Below are 13,226 nucleotides of genomic sequence, written 5' to 3'. Positions count from 1 at the left end.
CCCGTGACCAGCCTCCTGCACGAGCCTCTTCACAGCGCCCAGCTCAACAAAGTCAGACTTCTCAGCGTCGACAGGGCGGCCGCCCTCGATCGCGCTCAGACAGCCGCCGCAGACCGCCGCCCCCCCGCGGGCCTCGGTCTAAGGTTGCGCTGAAACCTGAGCAACCGAAGTCCTCCTAGCCTTGTTGAAAAAAACGACGGCTCAGTCCCGCCACGGCGGGACCACCGGCAAAGCTTCGCCCCCTGTCAGTCCCCCTCTCTCAGGCTACTACAGTGGTGGATTCAGCAGCCAACAAGCCGGTGATACTGCCCGCTTGCCTGCACTCAAATGCAGTTTTCACGGCAACCCAAAGAAATCTTGTAAAGAGCAAATATGCCTTATGTGTAGAAAATGTGCCCACAATCCAGTGTTCACCCCTACACACAAGCATTACACTTCCCGTGTTCCTATCAGAGCCCACTCACATAAAGCGGACACAGCCCGCTCGAGTGTTAGAGTCAATAAACGCGCCCACGAATCCGTGCGCGCGCCCCTTCTCTGGCCGCTCTGTCACACGACCAGCCTTATGTGTAGAAAATGTGCCCACAATCCAGTGTTCACCTCTACACACAAGCATTACACTTCCCGTGTCCCGATCAGAGCCCACTCACATAAAGCGGACACAAACCGCTCGAGTGTTAGAGTCAATAAACGCGCTCACGAATACGTGCGCGCGCCCATTCTCTGCCCGCTCTGTCACACGGCCAGCAAACACTTCTCTGTATGTAAGTCCCGTGCCCGTGACTATGCTCGCGCATCACTTAACAGATGTGACTCTTTCCCCATTCACCTCAATCGGGAAGTCACTCACAGAACAGCCTGTCCCTGCTGTCTGCGAGCAGTCATGCATAAGCACAGTAAGCGCGCTCACACATTCTGTTCAGCGCGCTGTGTGCAGCAATCAGGGCGATTTGGCCATTCACCCTCTAGCGTTACGCTTCAAAGCGTGGGAAGCTATCCCAGGGATATCCAAATGGGTGTTAAGCACAATAAAACAGGGCTATTTGCTACAGTTCGATCGCCGCCCTCCCCGCTTCAGAGTGCGGCTCGAAACTATTGTGAACACGGAAGCAGCCTGCATGCTTCGTTCAGAAATAGCAAACCTTCTGTGCAAAAGGGCCATAGAGAAATTGCCACCTTCGCTGAGCGAGTCGGGGTTTTACAGCCGTTATTTTATTGTTCCCAAGAAAGACGGCGGCCTCAGACCAATATTAGATCTCAGGGGTTTGAACAAGGTGCTTGCAAAAAGACCGTTCAAAATGCTTACAATCAGGAAACTCCTCGCGCATACGCGCCAGGGGGACTGGTTTATCTCTCTCGATCTGAAAGATGCCTACTTTCAGATTCAGATAAATCCCCGTCACAGGCCATTCTTGAGATTCGCCTTCGACGGCCAGGTTTATCAATACACCGTCATTCCGTTCGGCCTGTCTTTAGCACCCCGTACTTTCACGAAGTGCATGGATGCGGCGCTCACACCCCTGCAGAGTCAGGGCTTGCGAATTCTGAACTATTTGGATGACTGGCTGATTATGGCACAGTCACATACGGAGCTTCTGTCTCACAGAACTGTACTCCTCAGCCATCTGAACAGTTTGGGTCTTGCATTCAATTGGACCAAGAGCTCACTACAGCCCAGTCAGGCAATTTCCTTCCTTGGAATAGAACTAGACTCCGTGGCTATGACGGCTCGCTTATCTACACAGTGCGCACGCCGTGTTCAGCGACTAGCCGCGTCCTTTCAGATGAACAGCCTCACGCCTCTGAAGAAATTTCAGAGAGTGCTAGGTTACATGGCCTCAGCTGCAGCAGTACTTCAGCTGGGTTTACTGCGCATGCGCCCGCTTCAGCATTGGCTAAACACCCGCGCGTCTCACCAGGCTTGGGCCACAGGCCGCCAGCCGATCAAGGTGACTCAGACCTGTATTTCAGCTCTGCAGCCCTGGACAGTGGCCGAATGGTATCAGCGGGGAGTGACGATGGGAGCTGTATCTCGCCAAAAAGTCATCTCGACAGACGCGTCCAACACGGGTTGGGGCGCGGTCTGCGAGGGCTCTCCGGTTTTTGGCCTATGGTCAGTTCAGGAAAAGCTCCTTCACATAAATTGTCTGGAAATGATAGCGGTCGAGTACGCGCTTGTGCACTTTCTCCCAGTCATTCAGGGTCACCACGTCCTGGTCCGTTCGGACAACAGATCTGTGGTATCCTACCTAAACCGTCAGGGCGGTGTCAGATCCAGGAACCTCTTCCATCTGACGAAACGCATACTGAGTTGGTCCCAGTGCCACCTGCGCTCGCTGAGGGCGACGCACGTGCCAGGCCACCTGAACGACGGCCCAGACAGACTGTCCAGAGACAATATTCCTCCAGGGGAATGGTCCCTGCACGCTCAAACAGTCCAGAAGTTATGGCGCATATTCGGCAGAGCAGAGATAGACCTCTTTGCGTCAGAAGAGAACTCTCACTGCCCAATATTTTTCTCGAAAGCGAGGACGCGCTGGCCCAGGACTGGCCCAACCGCCCGCTTTACGCCTTCCCTCCCGTCTCGCTATTGCCACAGGTAATGCAGAGGATCAGGGAAACGCGTCACTCGGTGCTCCTCATAGCCCCGCGTTGGGAGAATCAGACATGGTTCCCGGAGCTTACGCAGCTGTCACTGACAGCGCCGTGGCCCATCCCAGTGAGAGCAGATCTCCTCTCTCAAGCTCGCGGCACGATCTGGCATCCCCACCCAGAGCGCTGGGCACTGCACGCGTGGGTGATCAACGACTACCCGTCGCTCTGCCAGAAGGGGTAATAAACACCATCAAACACGCTAGAGCCCCTTCCACGAGAAGACTCTATGCGTCAAAATGGTCTGTGTTTTCAAAATGGTGCACCGACAGAGACCTGGACCCACGGACATGTGGGGTGTCGTCGCTGCTCGTGTTTTTACAAGAGCTGCTGGATAAGGGCAGATCCCCATCCACGCTCAAAGTGTATGTGGTGGCCGTCGCGGCGTTCGCTGAACCCCTGCACTGCCAGTCACTGGGAAAAAACGAGCTGGTCATCTGCTTCCTCAAGGGAGCTAGAAGGATGAACCCCCCCGCGCCACCCATCGGTTCCTATCTGGGATCTTTCTATAGTTCTCGAAACTATGAAAGCCCCCCCTTTCGAACCACTTCAATCCGTGGATTTGAAATACCTTTCACTCAAAACCATTTTTCTGACTGCCCTGTCATCAGTCAAACGTGTGGGAGACCTTCATGCGCTGTCTGTCAGCGCTGCGTGTCTTGAGTTTGGACCAAGTGACTCCAAGGTCATTTTAAAGCCTAGACACGGCTATGTTCCCAAGGTGATCGGTACTCCTTTCAGAGCACAGGTCATTTCCCTATCGGCGCTGCCAGCATCCGATAGCGAACGCGACGCCAATCTCCTTTGCCCAGTCAGAGCACTGAGATTGTATACTGCGCGCTCCGCCTCTTTCAGACGCTCTGAGCAGCTTTTCGTTTCGTTCGGAGGGCGCACCAAAGGTCTCGCCGCCTCGAAACAGACACTGTCTAGATGGATAGTGGACGCTATTGCTGCCGCATACGCGTCAAAAGACCTGCCATGCCCGTTGGGCATTAGGGCTCACTCCACTAGAGGCATGGCCTCATCGTGGGCATGGTCCAGCGGGATTTCCATTCACGACATATGTGTGGCAGCGGGCTGGGCTTCCCCTTCCACCTTTGTCAGATTTTACAATCTGGAAGTGCCCGCCCTGCAGGCAAAACTACTAGTGGTTTAATACGCTACAGCTCCCCTGGTGAGCTGCACTGATGGGACTCATTCCACACAGACCGGCACCGCCGCTCTGTCGTTCCCTTCCCACTATGTGCTTATGTATTACACACACACTGGCCCGCACTCTTGCCGGCCAAATATTATTTCCCCACTCACAAGGGCTCCCCCGGGTCCCCCCACCCCCGGGGCTCATGCAGTGGATGCTTGGCGCGCACGGCGTTGACAATGGGTTCCCGTAGCGTAAGCTAGCTTACGCAATACGAGAGAACCTCTCGTAAGAGAACGAATCGGTTACCTAACGTAACCTCGGTTCTCTCTAGATGAGGGAACGAGTATTGCGTAGCCGGCCGTGCTCGCGCCACGAGCGACTTTCGCTTCATTCAATGAAAACCAGGGTTCCAGCCTACGAACTACGCTTATATGCACTCTAGCCACGCCCATTTTGGCGGGCTTTGATGCAGTAAGCGCGCGGACGCCTCTCATTGGACGCGAGTTCGCCCAAGTTCGTATATAGGCTGCAGCAGTTGCCGCAGAGCAACCAATGAGCTCGCTAGCTAGCCCGCTCAAGGTCTGAGGTTGCTGCACTGCGTTGACAAATGATACAAAATTAAGGATAATTTTTTGGCTTCAATATCTCAGAAAAGATGAATCTTTCCCGTAGCATAAGCTAGCTTACACAATACTCGTTCCCTCATCTAGAGAGAACTGAGGTTACGTTAGGTAACCGATTCGTTTCCACCATTATACCATAGTTAGTTATTAGTGGTGCTTGCAAAGCATCACTATTGTAATCTCACATACTTATTAGTGGTGCTTGCAAAGCATCACTATTGTAACCTCACATACTTATTATTTTTATTTTTATTAGTGGTGCTTGAAAAGCATCACTATTGTAATCTCACATACTTATTATTATACTTTTTATTTTTATTTTTATTTTTATTTTTATATCTCTTAACAAAACTTCGGCACCTAACTCGTCCCGCACCGTTTGGCGTAGACCCACGAATGAGGTGTCAAATCGAACGGCCTATTGAGGACACATGTGCTATGACTTTTATAAGCGATCGGGGTACGGTATTTGCCCCAGGGGCAAAAAGCGGCCGAAAAATCCCATAGACTTAACATTGAGACAAACTTTGACGCGTCACAGCTCCAAGCGAGGATTTCGTAGAAACGTGTGATTTGCCACATTTGAAGAGGCTGGCAGGCTCTGTAAGAGCATACCTCAATATGGGGTAAAAGTTGCACCCCTGGGGGCAGGAGCTGCCCAAAAATGCCCCAATTGACTTATAATGGTGTAGGACGGCCCATGAAATGAAAAGGCATAGGGATTTGTATTGAACATAGCTCTGGATCACAGTGTCATAGAGACGAGGGGGTGGGCTCATTTTACTCAGACAACCAATCAGTCTCTCTGGATCATTGTGAAGCTATCAAGCCACGCCCTAGCAACCATTAAGAGCACCTTAGCAACAAGTCCCATACACTTCTATTGAAAAAGATCAAAGGGATATCTCCGGATAGAAGTGTCATAGAAACACAAGGGTGGTCTCGTTTGACTCGGGACAGCAAACAGCCAATCATGCATCACTTCAACACTTCCTAGCCCCTCCCTAGCAACCATTGTCGAGCACCTTAACAACCAAAATCCATAGAGGGATATCTTCCATTCTGAATGTCACAGAGGCATGGGAGTTGGTTTATATCATTCATACTGACAAGCAGCCTTTGGAGATTCATGATTGGCAGCTGCCAAGCCACTCCCTAGCAACTACACAGAGTACCCTAGCAACCGTTTAGCAGTAACTATATCTCTGCATCAGAAAATCGAGAGACTTCCGGGTTGACTTATTTCAATCAGGATGGCAAGGAGACTTCATTAGTATCACTATGGTAACTGCCTAGCAACCAGATGGGGTTACCCTAGCAACCGAGTAACAAATCACATATCTCTGCATCAGAAAAACATAGAGACTTCCGGGTTGACTTATTCCAATCAGGATGGCAAGGACACTTGATTAGTATCACTATGGTAACTGCCTAGCAACCAGATGGGGTTACCCTAGCAACCGAGTAACAAATCACATATCTCTGCATCAGAAAAACGTAGAGACTTCCGGGTTGACTTATTTCAATCACGATGGCAAGAAGACTTGATTAGTATCACTATGATAACTGCCTAGCAACCAGATGGGGTTACCCTAGCAACCGAGTAACAAATCACATATCTCTGCATCAGAAAAACATAGAGACTTCCGGGTTGACTTATTTCAATCAGGATGGCAAGGAGACTTGATTAGTATCACTATGGTAACTGCCTAGCAACCAGATGGGGTTACCCTAGCAACCGAGTAACAAATCACATATCTCTGCATCAGAAAAACATAGAGACTTCCGGGTTGACTTATTTCAATCAGGATGGCAAGGACACTTCATTAGTATCACTATGCTAACTGCCTAGCAACCAGATGGGGTTACCCTAGCAACCGAGTAACAAATCACATATCTCTGCACCAGAAAACACTACAGACTTCCGGGTTGACTTATTTCACTCAGGATGGAAAGGAGCCATGTATTGTATTACCTTGGTAACTGCATAGCAACCACATGGGCTTCCCCTAGCAACCGAGTAACAAATCACATATTTCTGCACCAGAAAATCGTACAGACTTCTGGGTTGGTTTATTTATGACCATAATTTTTGTTCTTTTCCAGTTACAACATGCTGTTTGACGAGTTTTGCCACGGCAAGCACCACTCACATTTTCTTCAGGAAATGTACCTATCTAGTTATACTTTTATTTTTATTTTTATTATATCTCTTAACAAAACTTCGGCACCTAACTCGTCCCGCACCGTTTGGCGTAGACCCACGAATGAGGTATCAAATCGAACGGCCTATTGAGGACACGTGTGCTATGACTTTTATAAGCGATCGGGGGTACGGTATTTGCCCCAGGGGCAAAAAAGCGGCCGAAAAATCCCATTGACTTAACATTGAGACAAACTTTGACGCGTCACAGCTCCGAGCGAGGATTTCGCAGAAACGTGTGATTTGCCACATTTGAAGAGGCTTGCAGGCTCTGTAAGAGCATACCTCAATATGGGGTAAAAGTTGCACCCCTGGGGGCAGGAGCTGCCCAAAGTTGCCCCCATTGACTTACAATGGTGTAGGACGGCCCATGAAATAGGGATTTTTTATTAAACATAGCTCTGGATCACAGTGTCATAGAGACAAGGGGCCTGCCTCATTTTACTAAGACGACCAATCAGTCTCTCAGGATCATTGCAAAGCTATCAAGCCACGCCCTAGCAACCATTTAGAGGACCTTAGCAACAAGTCCCATAGACTTCTAATGAAAGAGATCAAAGGGATATCTCCGGCTAGAAGTGTCATACCAACACAAGGGTGGTCTCGTTTGACTCGGGGCAGCAAACAGCCAATCATGAATCACCTCAACACTTCCTAGCCCCTCCCTAGCAACTATTGTCGAGCACCTTAGCAACCAAAATCCATAGAGGGATATCTTCCATTCTGAATGTCACAGAGGCATGGGAGTTGATTTATGTCATTCATACTGACAAGCAGCCTTTGGAATTTCATGATTGGCAGCTGCCAAGCCACTCCCTAGCAACTACACATAGTACCCTAGCAACCGAGTAACAAATCACATATCTCTACACCATAAAATAGTACAGACTTCTGGGTTGATTTATTTCACTCAGGATGGCAAGGAAACTTGATTAGTATCACTATGGAAACTGCCTAGCAACCAGATGGGGTTACCCTAGCAACCGAGTAACAAATCACATATCTCTGCACCAGAAAATACTACAGACTTCCGGGTTGACTTATTTCAATAAGGATGGCAAGGAGACTTCATTACTATCACTATGGTAACTGCCTAGCAACCAGATGGGTTTACCCTAGCAACCGAGTAACAAATCACATATCTCTGCATCAGAAAAACGTAGAGACTTCTGGGTTGATTTATTTATGACCATAATTTTTGTTCTTTTCAAGCATGCTGTTTGACGAGTTTTGCCACGGCAAGCACCACTCACATTTTCTTCAGGAAATGTACCATCATCTAGCTTAGTACTTTTTATTTTTATTTTTATTATATCTCTTAACAAAACTTCGGCACCTAACTCGTCCCGCACCGTTTGGCGTAGACCCACGAATGAGGTATCAAATCGAACGGCCTATTGAGGACACGTGTGCTATGACTTTTATAAGCGATCGGGGTACGGTATTTGCCCCAGGGGCAAAAAAGCGGCCGAAAAATCCCATAGACTTAACATTGAGACAAACTTTGACGCGTCACAGCTCCAAGCGAGGATTTCGTAGAAACGTGTGATTTGCCACATTTGAAGAGGCTGGCAGGCTCTGTAAGAGCATACCTCAATATGGGGTAAAAGTTGCACCCCTGGGGGGCAGGAGCTGCCCAAAAATGCCCCAATTGACTTATAATGGTGTAGGACGGCCCATGAAATGAAAAGGCATAGGGATTTGTATTGAACATAGCTCTGGATCACAGTGTCATAGAGACGAGGGGGTGGGCTCATTTTACTCAGACAACCAATCAGTCTCTCTGGATCATTGTGAAGCTATCAAGCCACGCCCTAGCAACCATTAAGAGCACCTTAGCAACAAGTCCCATAGACTTCTATTGAAAAAGATCAAAGGGATATCTCCGGATAGAAGTGTCATAGAAACACAAGGGTGGTCTCGTTTGACTCGGGACAGCAAACAGCCAATCATGCATCACTTCAACACTTCCTAGCCCCTCCCTAGCAACCATTGTCGAGCACCTTAACAACCAAAATCCATAGAGGGATATCTTCCATTCTGAATGTCACAGAGGCATGGGAGTTGGTTTATATCATTCATACTGACAAGCAGCCTTTGGAGATTCATGATTGGCAGCTGCCAAGCCACTCCCTAGCAACTACACAGAGTACCCTAGCAACCGTTTAGCAGTAACTATATCTCTGCACCAGAAAATCAGAGAGACTTCTGGGTTGATTTATTTCAATCAGGATGGCAAGGAGACTTGATAAGTATCACTATGTTAACTGCCTAGCAACCAGATGGGGTTACCCTAGCAACCGAGTAACAAATCACATATCTCTGCATCAGAAAAACGTAGAGACTTCCGGGTTGACTTATTTCAATCAGGATGGCAAGGACACTTCATTAGTATCACTATGGTAACTGCCTAGCAACCAGATGGGCTTACCCTAGCAACCGAGTAACAAATCACATATCTCTGCATCACAAAAACATAGAGACTTCCGGGTTGACTTACTTCAATCAGGATGGCAAGGACACTTCATTAGTATCACTATGGTAACTGCCTAGCAACCAGATGGGCTTACCCTAGCAACCGAGTAACAAATCACATATCTCTGCATCAGAAAAACGTAGAGACTTCCGGGTTGACTTATTTCAATAAGGATGGCAAGGAGACTTGATTAGTATCACTATGGTAACTGCCTAGCAACCAGATGGAGTTACCCTAGCAACCGAGCAACATATCACATATCTCTGCACCAGAACACACTACAGACTTCCGGGTTGACTTATTTCACTCAGGATGGAAAGGAGCCATGTATTAGTATTACCTATGGTAACTGCCTAGCAACCACATGGGCTTACCCTAGCAACCGAGTAACAAATCACATATTTCTGCACCAGAAAATCGTACAGACTTCTGGGTTGATTTATTTATGACCATAATTTTTGTTCTTTTCCAGTTACAACATGCTGTTTGACGAGTTTTGCCACGGCAAGCACCACTCACATTTTCTTCAGGAAATGTACCTATCTAGTTGTTACTACAATACAACTGTGGAGACTTACAATAAGCCAGCACGTTCATCAAACAATGAAATTAACAAGTTCAGGTCGTGCAAGCTTGTTTGAAGAGTCCATAATAACTTACTATATGGTTTTACATTAGAAATAACAATAAATGTAGTAGGCTTACTGTAGGATTTTGGCGTTTTATTTGTTCAAATATGAAAGAGCAACAAATATAAAACATGATTCATTACTTCCACACTGAAACTTCATGAGACACAACTGGCTGTCAAACACATATTGAGCTACACATAACACATAAGAAACACCTAAGTATAATCAGTGTTGGGGGGTAACGGAATACATTAATACATAATTACACATATAAAATTCAAAGTATAAATAACTGTGTTCCAATACAGTTACAATTTACATAATTGGTAATTAGAATACAGTTACATTTAAAAAGTATTTTGATTACTGAAGAGATTACTTTGCATTTTATTGTAATTTGTTTCCTTTAATATTTAGTCCTTTCAGATGGAAAAATTTATACATATAAATGATGCGATCTAAAGTGAATTTGAACAGCGGTGAAACACTTCTTATGATGTGTTACATTCATACGAGCAGACAGAGAAGTTTGAAGTAAGTTTAGAAATAAACCTTGTGTAAATTCTCAGCTTTACGCTAAGCTAAGTTACTATTTCTAGCCATTTTACAAGCACATGTTACCAGATACGATCATATTTATTATCAAGAAAATTCAATTTAGATCATTATTTCTATTTTTCTAGTAAGACCTTTGATATTAGGGCAAAAATCCTTTTTTCTTTTAAAAAATTTTTTTTGTATTTTTTCCTGTAAAAATATCTAAAAATCCTTAAAACAAGATCAGTTTAATTTATCATGTTTTAGAAACAACACTGCATAAGATATTTTGTTTTTTTAGAGAATGTATTTTGTCTTACTGTACTGGCAGAGTTTTTATATTCAAAACAAGTGCAAAAATCTACCAGTGCTGAAGAAGTTATCCAAAGTATTTAGAATATGTTACTGACCTTGTGTAATCTAACAAAATACATTACAGATTACATTTTACAGCATGTATTCTGTAATCTGTAGTGGAATACATTTCAAAAGTAACTTTTGAAATGTATTTCACTACAGATTACAGAATACATGCTGTAAAATCTAATTTGTAACATTATGTTAGACTACTCAAGGTATATATATATATAAATCTTACATTTTGCAATTTATTTTGTGTTACACTATTTATAAATAAAGGTTGCGGAATACTAATGAGGTGCATAACTCTAAAAATGAATGAGGTCCCGGTCAATAAAGACCCGAGGTATGCATTTAAGAGTTCACGAAAGCATGCACTCGAGCTGGTATAGACTCCACAAGATTGTATAAAACCTGATGATACATGTTGTCCCACCATTATTTGAGGATATTTCAAAGAAAAATCATCTGACAAATACTGCAGCAGTACAACTATTTCACCGGCAGAGGACAGTGAAATTAAGAAAATAAGTCTAAAAAGAGTCACAAGACTTATGAGTCTCTGGCAGATTCACAAGAGCAAATATTATATTACGAGTATCGATATAATGCAGACCAGTTTTATGTTAAGTATTCATATATATATAACGTGCAAGACAGATAAGTGAATGCATGAAAATAACAACATCAAAAAGGAAATGACCTTAATAAAACTATTGGTAATAGATACTAATAAATTAAACTAATATTAGGCTAATTAATAAGATTATAATTAATAAGATAAAAACAATTATGTGCGTAATAAACATTATTTTATATTTTTATGTATATTCTTCTTTTATTGCATAAAATATATACCCTTTAAAAAAATGTAATTACATTTTTACGATTTACGCATTTTAATTTCAATTCATCAAATTAAATGGTGTAATTTTTTACAAAATAACATTAATAACACGTATTAATATATATATATATATATATTTTTTTATTATTTAGTTAATACATGTGGTGATGGAGTGGTGGATAAAAGCGTCTGCCAAATGCATAAATGTAAATATGTTTGTTATATAATATATATATATATATTATTTTGTTATAGATTACTCAGTTTAATTTGTTGAAATTTTGTTATGAAATTGAAATGTGTAATTCTTAATATATATTTTTTTTAATACCTGTTCCTGCTAGCGTTTGCAAGAGTTAATGGTGAGAATTTGACTAGCTTTCATTTTTTTCATTTATTTTATATTGCGTAGCCTGTTTTGTTTGTGTCATTTCTGCATTTACAAGTCAAATGTGTATTTTAGAGGACATTTCTATCCATCCATCCATCTAACAAAGGGAAAGAAAGGGAAACTTCAGGACAAAACATAACAAAAATAAAACAGAATAAAAGTCAATGATTGTACATATGGTTTATACAAAAAAAAAAATGTGTTGTCTGGTGAAAATGTATTTCTTACGTGTTTTTTTAAATTATCATTATGCATAGTCAAAGTAATACAAAACAGGCAACATTGTGTTATATTTACAGTTTACATTGTATTATATATTTTTGGAAACAGTCTTAACATTCTCTAAAAGTGCAATTGTCACAATGGTTTTCTGGGACATCACAACTCTATTGCATGTCTACAAAATTTAGTAACTCACCCAAAACATTTAATTCATGCTTCAAATCCTAGTTATTGTGTCAGTAATTTGGCCAATGCCACAAAAATGAAAAAAAAAAAAAATAATTTGTCATTGTGTGAGCCATACCGGTCAAAATCTTTAGATGTGTTTTCACCATGGCAGCCAACTCTGGAAATGTTTGTTATTTAGGAATTTCATTTTTATTCTATTTTTTTGTTGACACGGACTGCTTATTGTACAAGAATGTCAGTTTTGTCTTGCTGAATGCTATTGTGTATCACACTGAGCTTTTTAGATACCGATAACAACAGTAGGTAAAAGTATACTGGGAAAAGTCAATTCTGTACAATACTGTAGTACACAGAAAAAGGATATGCACATGTATACAGTATAGTATATTTGTAGCAATGTGGTACATGTAAACGGAAAATTGACATTTGCATGTCAATTTTTACACATTCTTTACATGTAAAGTCATATATATATATTGAACTGAACAATGCAACAATGAAAGAAAAAAATAATCCATGTCATAGATATTTATGTCTGACAGATTTATTACAGATATTGAATGGATCATTTTGCATGTGATCACTGAGAATCAACCGTTTTCATCAACAAGCCATGTGCGTTTAGTTATTGTGCAAATTGTGGACAACTGTAGGCCTACTTACTCATTTGCACACATGTGCCAAAACACGTGCAGTTTGCTTAAATTAATAACAAATTATAATCTGGTGTGAACAAGAAACTAATTGTTGAGATATTGGAACTTCATTCGAGAAAAACTGTACATTTACTATACAAAAGGGACGGATAACATTAGTGCTAAAGGTGTGAAGTCCTTTAAATGTTCTGCTCGTGCTGCTCTGGATTGGTTGATGTAATCAGCTGAAGCAGTACGTCACTGTGCGCATGAGTCCTCTCATGAAGTCAGCCCACAAACTCACTGCCTGTGCTGCAA

This window comes from Xyrauchen texanus, chromosome 47, assembly GCF_025860055.1.
Source record: "Xyrauchen texanus isolate HMW12.3.18 chromosome 47, RBS_HiC_50CHRs, whole genome shotgun sequence".
Lineage (NCBI taxonomy): Eukaryota > Metazoa > Chordata > Actinopteri > Cypriniformes > Catostomidae > Xyrauchen > Xyrauchen texanus.
The sequence above is the reverse complement of the archived record's forward strand: the minus strand, read 5'-3'. Positions refer to the sequence as shown.